The sequence below is a fragment of the Hesperophylax consimilis genome, chromosome 22 (genome assembly GCF_061612785.1).
Source record: "Hesperophylax consimilis isolate HC1 chromosome 22, BYU_Hcon_1.0, whole genome shotgun sequence".
Classification (NCBI taxonomy): domain Eukaryota; kingdom Metazoa; phylum Arthropoda; class Insecta; order Trichoptera; family Limnephilidae; genus Hesperophylax; species Hesperophylax consimilis.
The window spans coordinates 20,881,516-20,894,736 of NC_142857.1; the positions used below are offsets into that span (position 1 = coordinate 20,881,516).

At 34.4% G+C, this 13,221-nt stretch overlaps 1 protein-coding gene and 1 non-coding gene across 2 annotated transcripts in view; both read left to right on the forward strand.

The window, feature by feature from the left end:
* Mhcl (Myosin heavy chain-like) overlaps positions 1 to 13,221 on the forward strand; it is a 403,602-nt gene that overhangs the window by 148,816 nt on the left and 241,565 nt on the right. The window lies entirely within an intron of this gene.
* LOC149413219 (U2 spliceosomal RNA) lies at positions 3,853 to 4,045 on the forward strand. The gene has a single exon (XR_016304530.1). It is a non-coding gene; the product is annotated as a U2 spliceosomal RNA (small nuclear RNA).

Genomic DNA, 13,221 nt, shown 5'->3' on the forward strand with positions numbered 1-13,221 from the left:
TTTGTAATATTAGCACTTCTAGTACACCTAAAAGTCACGAGCCGCTACTGTCTGGATAAATATATCTTATTTTTATTTTTATGTGCGACATCTATTGACTTTTTATGCAAGTCTAGTAGTTTTTTATATAAATTTAATTTAGATTAAATTTGATAATATTATTATTAAGTTCTGCAAGTGTTTTAGTTTTTTATTATTGTGACAGCTGTTTCGGCTTACAAGGCCATTTTCAAACTGTGGTTAGTCCACATTGAGACGACGTTTTTATACTATTTCAAATGTAAATTTTGAAGGTGCATACATTGATTTATTACTGGTTACACCGATGACATGATCTATTGTTGGTTAAACCAATCTATGTTTTCCCCTCAGTAAATGGTAATGGGTTCTTAATTATTTACTAATGACTTTATTGCTATGAATTATTTGGGTGCATTATACTGCTTGGGTTTTGTGAAAATACTGAGAAGTGGTGAGTAAATTATTTTCCGTACTTTATTAATTAGTGTTAAATTTGGGTCATTCGTTCGTTTATTGATTTCTAATTGTTCAAGTAAATTTAATCTAATGCCCTTTTTTTCTATATGCAATGGTTTAGGACCCTTGTTGTTAAGTGGGGTATGATTATTCACCAAGAGATGTTCTGCGAATTTTGAGGATGTGTTTTTATTATTATAACATCGTATATGTTCGTTGAATCTAGTTGAGAATGCCCTCCCCGTTTGTCCGATGTAAGTGGCGTTACAATCGGCGTGGTCACATTTTAATTGTCCCTATACTCAATAACAGTGGCATATATGAATTAAAATGTGACCACGCCGATTGTAACGCCACTTACATCGGACAAACGGGGAGGGCATTCTCAACTAGATTCAACGAACATATACGATGTTATAATAATAAAAACACATCCTCAAAATTCGCAGAACATCTCTTGGTGAATAATCATACCCCACTTAACAACAAGGGTCCTAAACCATTGCATATAGAAAAAAAGGGCATTAGATTAAATTTACTTGAACAATTAGAAATCAATAAACGAACGAATGACCCAAATTTAACACTAATTAATAAAGTACGGAAAATAATTTACTCACCACTTCTCAGTATTTTCACAAAACCCAAGCAGTATAATGCACCCAAATAATTCATAGCAATAAAGTCATTAGTAAATAATTAAGAACCCATTACCATTTACTGAGGGGAAAACATAGATTGGTTAAACCAACAATAGATCATGTCATCGGTGTAACCAGTAATAAATCAATGTATGCACCTTCAAAATTTACATTTGAAATAGTATAAAAACGTCGTCTCAATGTGGACTAACCACAGTTTGAAAATGGCCTTGTAAGCCGAAACAGCTGTCACAATAATAAAAAACTAAAACACTTGCAGAACTTAATAATAATATTATCAAATTTAATCTAAATTAAATTTATATAAAAAAATTAAATGGAGTTCTACGAATTAAACACAAAAACAATAAAAAAAAAGTGGGTGTGTCAAGCCTACGCAAGACAGAAGTGAAACTTCTAGTATTCCTCTCTCTCTATTTTCAAATTTAATTTATTCCTCTCTCTCTATTTTCAAATTAACCGTATGAACCACAATCAATTACGTATTTCACTCGTATTACACTCACGACGCAGTATACTACCCAAGCAGCTGATGCTTGGCGTGGCGCAGTTCGCTGGTGTCTGAGAGAGAGGAAAGAAGAGAAGAGAGAGAACGTTCGTGAGCGGCTCCCCCACCTCAACAAGCGCATATGGTGAGAGAGGGACAGTGAACGGTGAGCGGTGGTGGGGGTACCCGCATTTTCGTGTCGATCCTGACTCGGTTTTACTCCGTCCCCGAAAATTCATTACGCGCCTAAAGAAGTTTCACTTCAATAAATAAGTCTAGTAGTCGTTTATATTGTCTTCAATATTTAAATATTACAATTTGACGTTTTACTTATTAAGTTATTCCAATAATAATATTTTCATCCTAGACTAGAACAATTTCTTACGTTTCTGCTGCTGAGAGCTTCGTTGTAACATCTATTTCCGATACACGCGACGCGTCTTTAATCAGAAAGAAGCGTAAGTCACAACTCACAATGAAGCGATATAGCTGTTAAAATTACGTCCAATAATCATACGTTATCAACAATAATGATAATATTTTGCAACCTTAAGGAATGTCATCCAAAGCAACACATCAACAACCTTCTAATAGTCCTTACGTGGTTGGGCGACATGTCCCAGCCAGCGGTTGCTGAGCAACAGGTTTGCCGCTAACCTGACATTTGTGACCTCTAACCCGCATTAAATTATTGCAGTTACCAGGTAGAAGCATCTAACCTGTAAATTGCTATCCGAAAACATAATTTAAATACGCTTTAGTGTCAATTTAACGCCTTGTTCGCATTGGGCGTCAAAAGACTCCTGGCGTTTTTTTTTGTAACCGATGACGGGATCAAAAAGAGCCCCTAATAGTTACTGTTGTTGTTGCTACGTCGCTTGTCGTTGGCTATAAAAATACAGCGCGATCATTTTTACTACCAATACCAATCACTATAAAAGAATTATAATATGTACTTCAAAGCATTTGCAACATTTTTGCATATTTTTTATTTCACACTGGATAGAACGTTCTGAATTTGAATACAACAGTTTTCTATCTTTCAACCATTTTGTCTATTATAATTCATGACATTTTTTTTCTAATAATAAACTGAATGTTGCGATGTAATATAGTGAGGTTTCACTGCTCCATCTTCTGTTTTCATGGAAAATGATGATATTTAAAATTTAGGTGCAAAGTATCCTGCCCATAGGAATTATTTTGTAATTTTTTTTTCTTTTTGGCTAACCAAATATTTAATCGCAAAATTGCACTAATTAAAAAGTAGAGTAATAAAGCAAAACAAGCTAAAAAACACTATTTTTTCTTCATTTATTCAATGAACTTGGATGGAATGGAGCACAGTGACCTCGGTTTACGGTAATTACATAATAATATGGTTCCATGATAACTCAACACACCTTTAAAAAGTGATTTATAGTCATTAAAAACGATGAAATAAAATAATAACCTAACCTACTTAACCCAGTTAATAAAGTTTTTGTTTCATCACTTTCCATGACTTTATATAACTTTTTAAAGATGTGATGAATTATCATTTTGATGATTTATCCGGTCACCGGAAGACATATCTATAGGTTTTTGTTTATTTTAAACCGAAAATATATTTTCAAGTTAGAGTTAGAGCCAAGTTATCATAAGAAATTTTCCAAATATTGAACATAAAGTCCTCAAATGTCAATACAACGCCACATATAAAAAATATTTCTAGAAAATTTTATTTAATTAAAATCATTTTTTTTCTCAAAAAATCTGCTGTAATGTAGTTAAAATAGACGTTAAATATTTATTTATTTATTTAAAAAAATAGTGTTTCCAGTAACATTTCACAACATTTACAATTAATACCATACACAAGTACGTTAATCAATTACATACCTTTAAATTAATATCAGTTGCGATTCAGCCTCGTGTTAAAAAAATATCTACCTACTTATTCTTATTTTGAATTCACTTAGGTTTGACTGAAAAATATTGATCCCAGAAGAAAGGTAGTTTAAGAGTGTAGTCATTCTCCCCATTGGTAGGTTAGCAAAATTTATATTAATTATAATGATGATAATTGAAATTATAATAAATAAATCAAGTTTATGAATCGTGTGCCGTATGAAAAACATTAAGTTGTTTTAAAAACTCGCGTAGAGATTGCGCCACTTACGCGCGCAGGTCGCATACGGACAGTTCCAGCAGGTAAATATAGCCACCGGTTTACCTTTGTCAGGTATCGCTTCTCGGCCTGTTGGCTAAGATCAAAGTGTAGTATCTGTTCTTATCAGCTTAATATCTGATAGTTCCCGCAATGCGGGACCAGTATATTAAACTGATTTTTGGACTGTGACGGGATGTTCGGGGCTTGCTCCACTCCTGTCGCGGGTTGGCCCGGCATTGCAGTGCCGCCGGGATCGGCCCATCTCAAACTTATTAATGATGTGTCAGCTACACTACTCGCTTCGACGAAGTTAGTCGAAGTGCGTGCCCACACACTCGTGCAACTTCGCGAGTAACGCTTCGAGTCCTTTGACTCAGGCGCATTTACCGACAACAATCGGAAGTCGGGCGAAGCGAAGTGAAGTTCGTGCCCACACTATCGTATTCGGTCAACTTCGATCAACTTCGCGAGTAGTGTAGCTGGGCTTTTAGAGTAGGATAAGCATTAGAAGAAGGAAAAAAGAAAGAGGAACGCTTATGATATTGATTAAAATAACTAGCATCAATAAATAGCATCATAGACATATGAATATTAGTAGACCTGCCCTAAGTGATTAAAAGCGTATTATCCCCACTCCCCATACCGGTTCCATTGGAGCCGGCTGTGCTCGCGTATGGCCTCAAGTGAAATTTGAAAACGTGACGTCATCATTCTTGTGCGAACTATGGTCGAGGCATCATCGGTTCATTTTACGAAATAACACGGCAAAATGTTGACTTATACTATGAAAACTTGTAAAAATAGATGTGAAAAAGAGAATAAACCCAATTGTCGTATTACATTCCATATATAAGCATTATTTTACTTTATTTTAAGCATATTCACATCGTATAATATAGATCAGTTTTAGAAACATATACTATTACATCGAGAAACGTCTGGACGCGAAACACAAAGCTGGTTGGTTGCTGGGAAGTAAATTATGAACATTTATAAAAGTGTCTTAACTAAATACTTAAACGAAATATTCGACTCTGAAAATAGAACCGAATTTTTTGCCGAATTTGGACTTCGCAAATTTGTTCATAACGTGGCGAGTAATTTGCGCTCCCATGTAAAAATGTCTATTCATTCAAAAGCAGGTTTTACTTTTAAGAAGTAAATGGTGATATTATAATGCGAGATGCCTATTTACTGTCAGATTGATTTATTGACGAATCACAGTCAGCCTTACGCCCTTCGTTCTTCAACAGTTGATTTTACCCCTCGCCATTATCTTCTCGTCTATTAATTCCTATGTCTGTGAATAGCATACATTTCTTTCTAGTGAAACAACAAAAAACTACGTCACACAACAATTTACGACAACCCTTTTGCTACAAAATTAATGATCGCTAGTAGAGGTGGGTCCTATGAGTACTTTTCGTTACTGGGTACAGGTACAAAAAAATACCGGTGACAGAATACTCAAAAGTATTTAATACCGACCTGAGGATTGATTCAGAATAAGTATAAATAATTTCTAAACTGCGCTCACATAAATTCTGCCCACATATTTCCCCACAAATTTTCTACGTAAGCTTGATTCCCCCATTAATTATTCGAAATCCATGAGAATTTCTGTAAAACATAATTCCCCACAAAATATTTCAAATTCATGGCGGGGTTGTTACGGAATTATATCCCTGTCGAAAAATTGCCCAAATTTTTCCGATCATAAAAATCATCATAAAAAGTACCAGTCACAAATACGCATCAGGAATACCCATTGAAAATACCCATCAAAAATACCTACTAAAAATCAAAAATACCCATCAAAAATACCTATCAAAATACCTGGTAAAAGTACCTATTATAAATATTTAGTCCCAGTATAAAATACTTGTGAGTATTTTGGAGATTTGTCAAAGTACAAAGTATCGCATGAAAATACCCGGTACTTTTACGGGGTACGATAAATACGCCTCACCTCTGTCCCACGGCAGTCGAAACCCTTCGTTATTGAGCGACATTAATCGCTCTTGAGCCTGAGAATCTCTAGAGTTGGTCCTTGGGCGAACCCCTGAATCCTGATCATCTATGATCGTTCACGACACGGGAGGTTAGGGAACCGTCGCTACAACTTTTGTTAAACAAAAAAATATTCGGTTTTGTTGATTATTTTATCCTCAAATCCAAAATTAAGTTTTGTATGAAAAATGACGTGCAGCCGTAGCTCTCAAGACGCCGCTCACTGTTAGGAAGAAGAAAATAGACGAAAGGTATAGTACCTACTCAAAACTTTCTTTAAAAAAAATATTTTCGAAATAGTGAGAAGCGGTGACCTGTCCCTGATCCGTCTATCGTCGTCTACCGATCCCTGTTGTAATAGTAACAACGTGGTGCTATTGAATAATGTGATTTGTTATGAGTAGACAATCTAGACATCTGATTATTATGCACTTGCCAATGCCAAATATATGCATTAATTAGAGACGTTTGATACCTGAAAGTTGCAGTTACAGTTACTCAGCGAGAGTACCTATACATCAGCCTTACCAGAGTAATATTTTATCAAATCAGAATTTTTACCATTTGAAATAAACGTATAGTCCAATTAAATAAATGTATAGACCGATATTTAAAAATATTTATTTCTATCATTGATTTGACGGGCTTTGTAAGGCTCTCGACTAGCATGCTGAAGGTCGCGGGTTCAAATTGAGAATATTTACATACATACATTGCATTATAACAGTGGAAAGTTTTTCTCAAACCAATGTCTATAATTTGATCAAAAGCTCTCTTCAAACATCTTGAGAAAAATACCTAAACACTACTTTCAGGTTTTTTTGCATATTTTTTTAGTACGGAATTTTTTATAGCCCCGCTTTCGTGAGAAAAAATCTTAATTTCTTTCTCTGCGATGGTATTTTGCCTCTCACTTTGAAGGTATTTTTTCTATTCCCGTTCCTAATTTCAAGTCATGGTTCGTTATGTAAAAGCTCAACATGACTCATGGACATACTCATGACTGAAACGGTTTGACCCATCAGAATATACCTTTAGTTGCGGTTCTCGGATACTTTCGCCGAACCCGCTCACAGAACCCGCTCACAGAACCCGCTCACAGAACCCGCTCACAGAACCCGCTCACAGAACCCGCTCACGGAACCCGCTACGGTAAACATTGAGAGTATTTTTTCTTATAATTTGTTCAGACCGAAAATTGGTTCATTTTCTGAATTAGCAAGCTTTAACTGCCCACTCTTGTGACACGTAGGCTCCGTCTATTTGAGCAGATAGAGCAACAATAGCGCGTGTTTATTTATTTATTTGAAGGAACATAAACAGTCTTAATATTAATTTAATATAGCTTGAAGGATGGAAAAGAAACATACCAATTATAAATTTTTACAGATGGTTGATTTGGTAATATACAACTAAGTATTTACTGAATGTAGACTAAAATATAAAAACGTAGAACTAAGTAACAAATTTAAAGCCGAACTAAGTAACAAGTATGACTAAGTCCAACAGATGGCGTTGTTTTTAAAAAAAACATGCTTTTACCTACAAATTCGAATGCAACGTAGTGTCATAATTTTAATACAATCCGTGAAGATCTTTCGGAGATTTAAGATTTTTTGATTTTTTTGATTTTTAAACAAACGAACGTTTACATTTTTATTTATATAGATTACCGTTCAAAAGTTCCAACGAGAAAAGTCACCGTAGATCAAAATTTCATGTACATTTTTTTCTCCAAATAACCCCAGGAATCGCAGGTAAGTCAGGTATATCGCTTAACACAATATATAACTAGTATTTAAGTTCAATATTGAAAAAAAAATAAATAAAAAATGTACTGGAGTTTCTGATTAGGCCACTTTTCATAATAATTGACTGAGCTTAGCGAAGTCCTGTTTTGACTCGACCACTTTGCATTAAGGCTGTCTGTACATTTGTTTATGTGTTCCGTGTCTGGTCAATATGGTATCATTTTTTAAGAAAAAAATGTATGGCACTGACCAAAGATATTAGAAGAACGAGATGTGCTATGAGCAGTTCATACTGTGTGGAATTGTTGTGCCCAGTGTCGCCGGTTTTGTTCACCAATACTACTGCACACCTTCGCTTACGCCAAGGTATCCGCACTAATACATAGAACAGATTTCTGTGCGTACACGTCCCGATAGTATTCAAAGTACCCTAATTAGGTAGTACCCCGCCTACGGTCCGGCGGACAACATAGCATATCTCGTTCTTCTAATATCTTTGGCACTGACATTAAAAATGAGGCTATCTCTGGAATCATAAGGTTGACCATTATATCCTTACACACAGATATACTACTATTTATTTGTATTTTTTGACATACTTTGTATTGTGGCGCAGCTTGTGATTTTTTTTAATAAATCCTCAAAGTTGAAAAAAAAACTTTTTAATGTTGATGATTCATTTTAATGCTTTTTTGAGGATTTAAAAAAAAATCACAAGTTGCGCCACAATACGAAGTACGCCAAAAAAAAATACAAATAAATAGTAGTATATCTGTGTGTAAGGATATAATGGTCAACCTTATGATTCCAGAGATAGCCTCATTTTTAATGTCAGTGCCATACAAATTTTTCTTTAAACAATGATAACTCCTTCATTTGTACACGCAATTGCTTCGTACGAAATTTTATAGCATAGTAATGATCAGCAGAATCCATTTCTAGCCAAAAAAATACCCTTGAAAATTCAAGTCTCTATGTCAATGAAAGGCGATTTTCAGCCCACTGTGCGGCGTTGCGACTGCTCCGAGCTGTCAAGTCGAAGCAATCAACAATATGCAAAGTCGTATGTCGCGAAATCTACAGTTCACAGAACTACTAGTAATATTAATATTTAGTTATTCCAGTTTGGTTGTGTGGGGCTACAACTCGCAATGTCAAGTAAATACAATGCAATTGACACAGGTATAGGTACACAAGATATTACTGTATTTAGATTGGAAGAATAAACAATTCGGTGAATTATTATTATTTTTTTTTTTTAATTTCCGATTTTATGTCCGGGTTAAATCTTCCCCATAGGAAAAACTAAACCCTTCCACACACTTTTCCACAAATGATCATCTAGTCAATCAACATTATGCAAGTGCATTATATAATTAAAATAAATACAAAACAATACAAGAACAACAGACCGGTCGGTGGCCGAGTTGACATCGCGTTTGGGTCCCACCCAGGCGTAGTGTGTTCAATTCCTCGGCTGGCTAAGTCCTCCATCACAACACAAGCAACATTTTCAGCTTACTGTGGTGGTAGTAGGAGATTTTCAAATATTGTCAGGTTATTTGTAACCCGGGAATGTTTGTCTTTCTTTTAAAAAAAAAAAAAAAAAACACGTCAACTCACTCACAGAGATCAAATGGGAAAATAATTCACCGACTCCAGATATTTTCATATCAGAGGGTTCGGCTCGGTAGAACTCCTAACTGGGCCTATAAATCCTGCTGATCCCTCAACATAAATATTTAAAAAATCTTTCGTTATCCTACATGTATTCAAAATGACCGACTTTTGCATCTTTATATATAATTTTTTTGATAGATCTAATACGCCTACATTTTGAATGAGAGAGCTAGATATAATGCCAGTAGCCGAAATAACGAATGGTAATATTTTTATAGTCTGAGAATGCCAAATTCTTTTAATCTCATTTAAATTTATTTTTTATAGTAAACTTCCGATTTTATGTCCGGGTTAAATCTTCCCCATAGGAAAAACTAAACCCTTCCACACAATTTTCTATAGTATAGTAGTAGTATTAGTATTAGTAGCATAGTTACCTACAGATTGTACAAAATTCACATCGATTAGAGATGGTAAATAAAAGATAAAAAATAAATATGAAAGATAAAATGAAAGATGAAATAAAAACAATATTTTTTGTTTAAAACCACGAATTTTTATTATTTTTAAGACCGACCGGTTTCGCTACACTCGAGCATCGTCAGGGTACAAAATTAAACTAATTAATAATACAAAATGTGTCATTATATTATCATTATTTTTTTTATAGTGAATACCTCACAAGAGTCCCAACTGCTCCCGTCTGGAGCCAGTGAGACTATGGCATCCCCAATTGGGGGATGTTGTGAGGCTGAAGGTAAGTGGGGAAGGGAAAGAGGAAGGTGGGGAAGTACCTGGCTATTCAGATCTAGTCACTGAACACGGCTAAAGCCATTTGGAGCAACGTTTCAATTCTGAATGGTGGTCTTACACCAGGGCGATACTGGTAGTACCTATCTTCCACTCTGGAACGTGCCGCAAATATACTGTATATTATTTTAATTAATTAATTGTGAAATAACACAAATTAATCAAATAAAATTTATTTGCGCACGCCGGGTTCGAACCCGCGACCTTCGGAATGGCAGTCAAATGCGTTACCACTGGACTATGCCGGCCGTCAAAATACTTAAATATAATAATACTTTATTCTCTATTATTATAATATTTATATACATTAATTGTTTTCTTTTAATATATTGTTGTTTCATTTTGGTTTTACTTTCTATCTCCCTCTGTATGTATATATAATGACACATTTTGTATTATTGATTAGTTTAATTTTGTACTCTGACGATGCTCGAGTGTAGCGAAACCGGTCGGTCTTAAAATTAATAAAAATTCGTGGTTTTAAACAAAAAATATTGTTTTTATTTCATTAAAATGTTAAACCACAAAGTGATTTCTTTCTACGAAAATATAAAATGAAAGATGATTAAATAAAAGCTAAAATAATATTTATAGGTGTAAATGTGAAATATAAAATTAAATTAAACAATATTACGTCAGATAATAATAATAATTTGGTTAATTAATTAACGTTTATGGATACCTACACACGGAGAATTTTTTTTGTTGATAATTTATTAAAAATCTCTTCAAATTATTGGTAATCCGGTTAAGAACGGAATTGCTGGCCCTCAACGAATTAATTAATAGGTTTCTTAATAAACTTTTAGTAAAATGCGAATATATTATCACGATATCGGAACAACTGTTAAAAATAAAATTCCTGATGTTTTCGCCTTTCGTCACTATAAATTATCGAGGCAAATGCAGGTGCATGAACACGTGTTCCGATGTATCGGTAATTTACTAAAAGTTTATCAGGAAAACGCCTGCAATCCCGTTTCTAACCGGATTACCGATAATTTGAAGAGATTTTCTCACTAATTTTTCTCCGTGCACAGTTCCGACATTTTTTATCATCTTCACATCAGTTAGTCAGTAACACGTGTTCTATGACTGCAAATTTTAATACATAAATATATGCACCTATAATACACGGTGTCCGAAAACTGGTGAAACTACGTCACATTTAGAGTCGATTTTGTTATGTAACTTTTTTGATTCGAGCTTTCGCTTTCGAGTGAATCGAGTTCGAATTTGGAATTTTTTAGACCGAATTTGAAATATATAGGTCGCTAGGAGGTTAACATCATCGGGAGACATTATTCACAGACAATAAACACCCAAAATGTGTTGTTTTGATATATGACCGGTCAGTGGTTGAGTGGGCATAGCGCTTGGGTCTCACCCGAGCGTCGCGTGTTCGATTCCTCGGCTGGCTAAGTCCTCCATCACAACACAAGCAACATTTTCGGCTTTCTGTGGTGGTAGTAGGAGATTTTCAAACATTGTTGGGTTATTCATAACCTGGGAATGTTTGTCTTTCTTTAAAAAAAAATAAAAATGTCTTTCATAAAAAAATTAAATCTCGAACTCATTTCGTATTACGGTGATAAATATGAATTAAACAGTGGAAGGAGAGAATACCTCGCTTTCAGTTGGCATACAAAAATTTACCACAGAAGCTCCAGAATTTTTTGAAATAATTCTTTAAAACAATACAATAAATACTTAATATAAAACGAATAAAGGGAAAGTTTCATGTAAAGCGGTAATTACAGTTAACGTGATAAAAACGATCTGCAAGCAACTTTAAGTATGTTTGCGTTATAATTTTTTATATTTTTATTTGCTTACGTCGATTTTTTTAATACTAAAATCTGAAAGAGTCCTTCATCTGCTTTCAAAAACAATATTTTATTTTGCAGTACTTTCAAAACCAGATTTGCGAATTTATCTGGAATCGAATGTAATGCGAACGTATTTTCTGCGCAATCTGCATTCAATTGACAGTTCACTCATGAAAAGTAAATTGCGAAATTTCAGAAGCTTTAGAGGTTAATATCTTTTGAAATGCGTCATAAGTTTATTTAACCCTTTATTTGCCGAAAAAAAAAGAAAAAAGTTTTATTGTATTCTTTATATGATGTATTTACATCAGTTTCCCGCTCGTACTACGTGTTTTCGGATACCCGTATATTTATTTTTATTTTTCTTTATGGTAACGTATTACGGGCATATTATACTAGGGTTATAAATAAATAAATTATATGAAACTAGGCAGTAGGCACTTCCCCATTACGGCTGTGGAAATATGAAGTGTGGAGTTAATGTGAAGTGTGGAGCTAGTGTAAAGGGTGGAGTTAGTGTGAAGTGTGGAGTCAGTGTGAAGTGTCCAGTCAGTGTGAAGCGTCCAGTCAGTGTTCAGTATCCGATGTAAGGCCCATTGACCATAGCCTATTATGCCATCGGCTCATTACTATTCCGTGGGTATAATTGCAATTTTATTGGCTGTCAATTGGACTCCCGCCCGCGCTAAACGTCACCTTATTCACTATAAAGTCACTGCAGCGGGCGGTTTCTGAGAAGTTCTGACCAGTTATGTCAATAAAATAATGATAATAATAAAACGTTTATCAATAATTAAATTTTGCACATTTTTACATCGTACTTGGTTTGATGATACTGACGATAGCTCAGATATCCCGGACCCGGAATGCAGCTGGTTTTCTGCAGTACGTCTAATTTATATGTATGCGCAGTAAATAATTCGTATTAAGGCGATGCACTACGTCGTGTAATATTTTAAATTGAGCGGCTATCAATAACAACCCTTACGTAGATGGCGATAAGGTTTAAATTCCCGCTTAACACCATCCGCCTGTTTTGATTTATCCAAGAAAAAAACATGGCCAAAAAGTGCCTTTTATTTTATTTTGTGGATGTTCAGGCATTATTTTTTTTTTATCATTTAATAAATAACTTAATTTTCCCCATTATACAATAAAATCATAACCGAAAATGGGTTCGTAAGTAGGAGATTTTGAACTTTAAAGCAGTTTTCATAGGCCTTATACATTATTTTTTTCTGGGCTTATTAAAAGACTTATCTAAAAAATACTTGATTATTTTAAAGGTTAAGATGTATTCTACTCGCAGTATTCAATTAAAGCCTCTGAAATATTTCTAGGCGACCAAATTTTCAAACCAAAAACACATGATTTTGCATTACTACGTATGGCATCGCCTTAAATTAATATTAATATCAACATT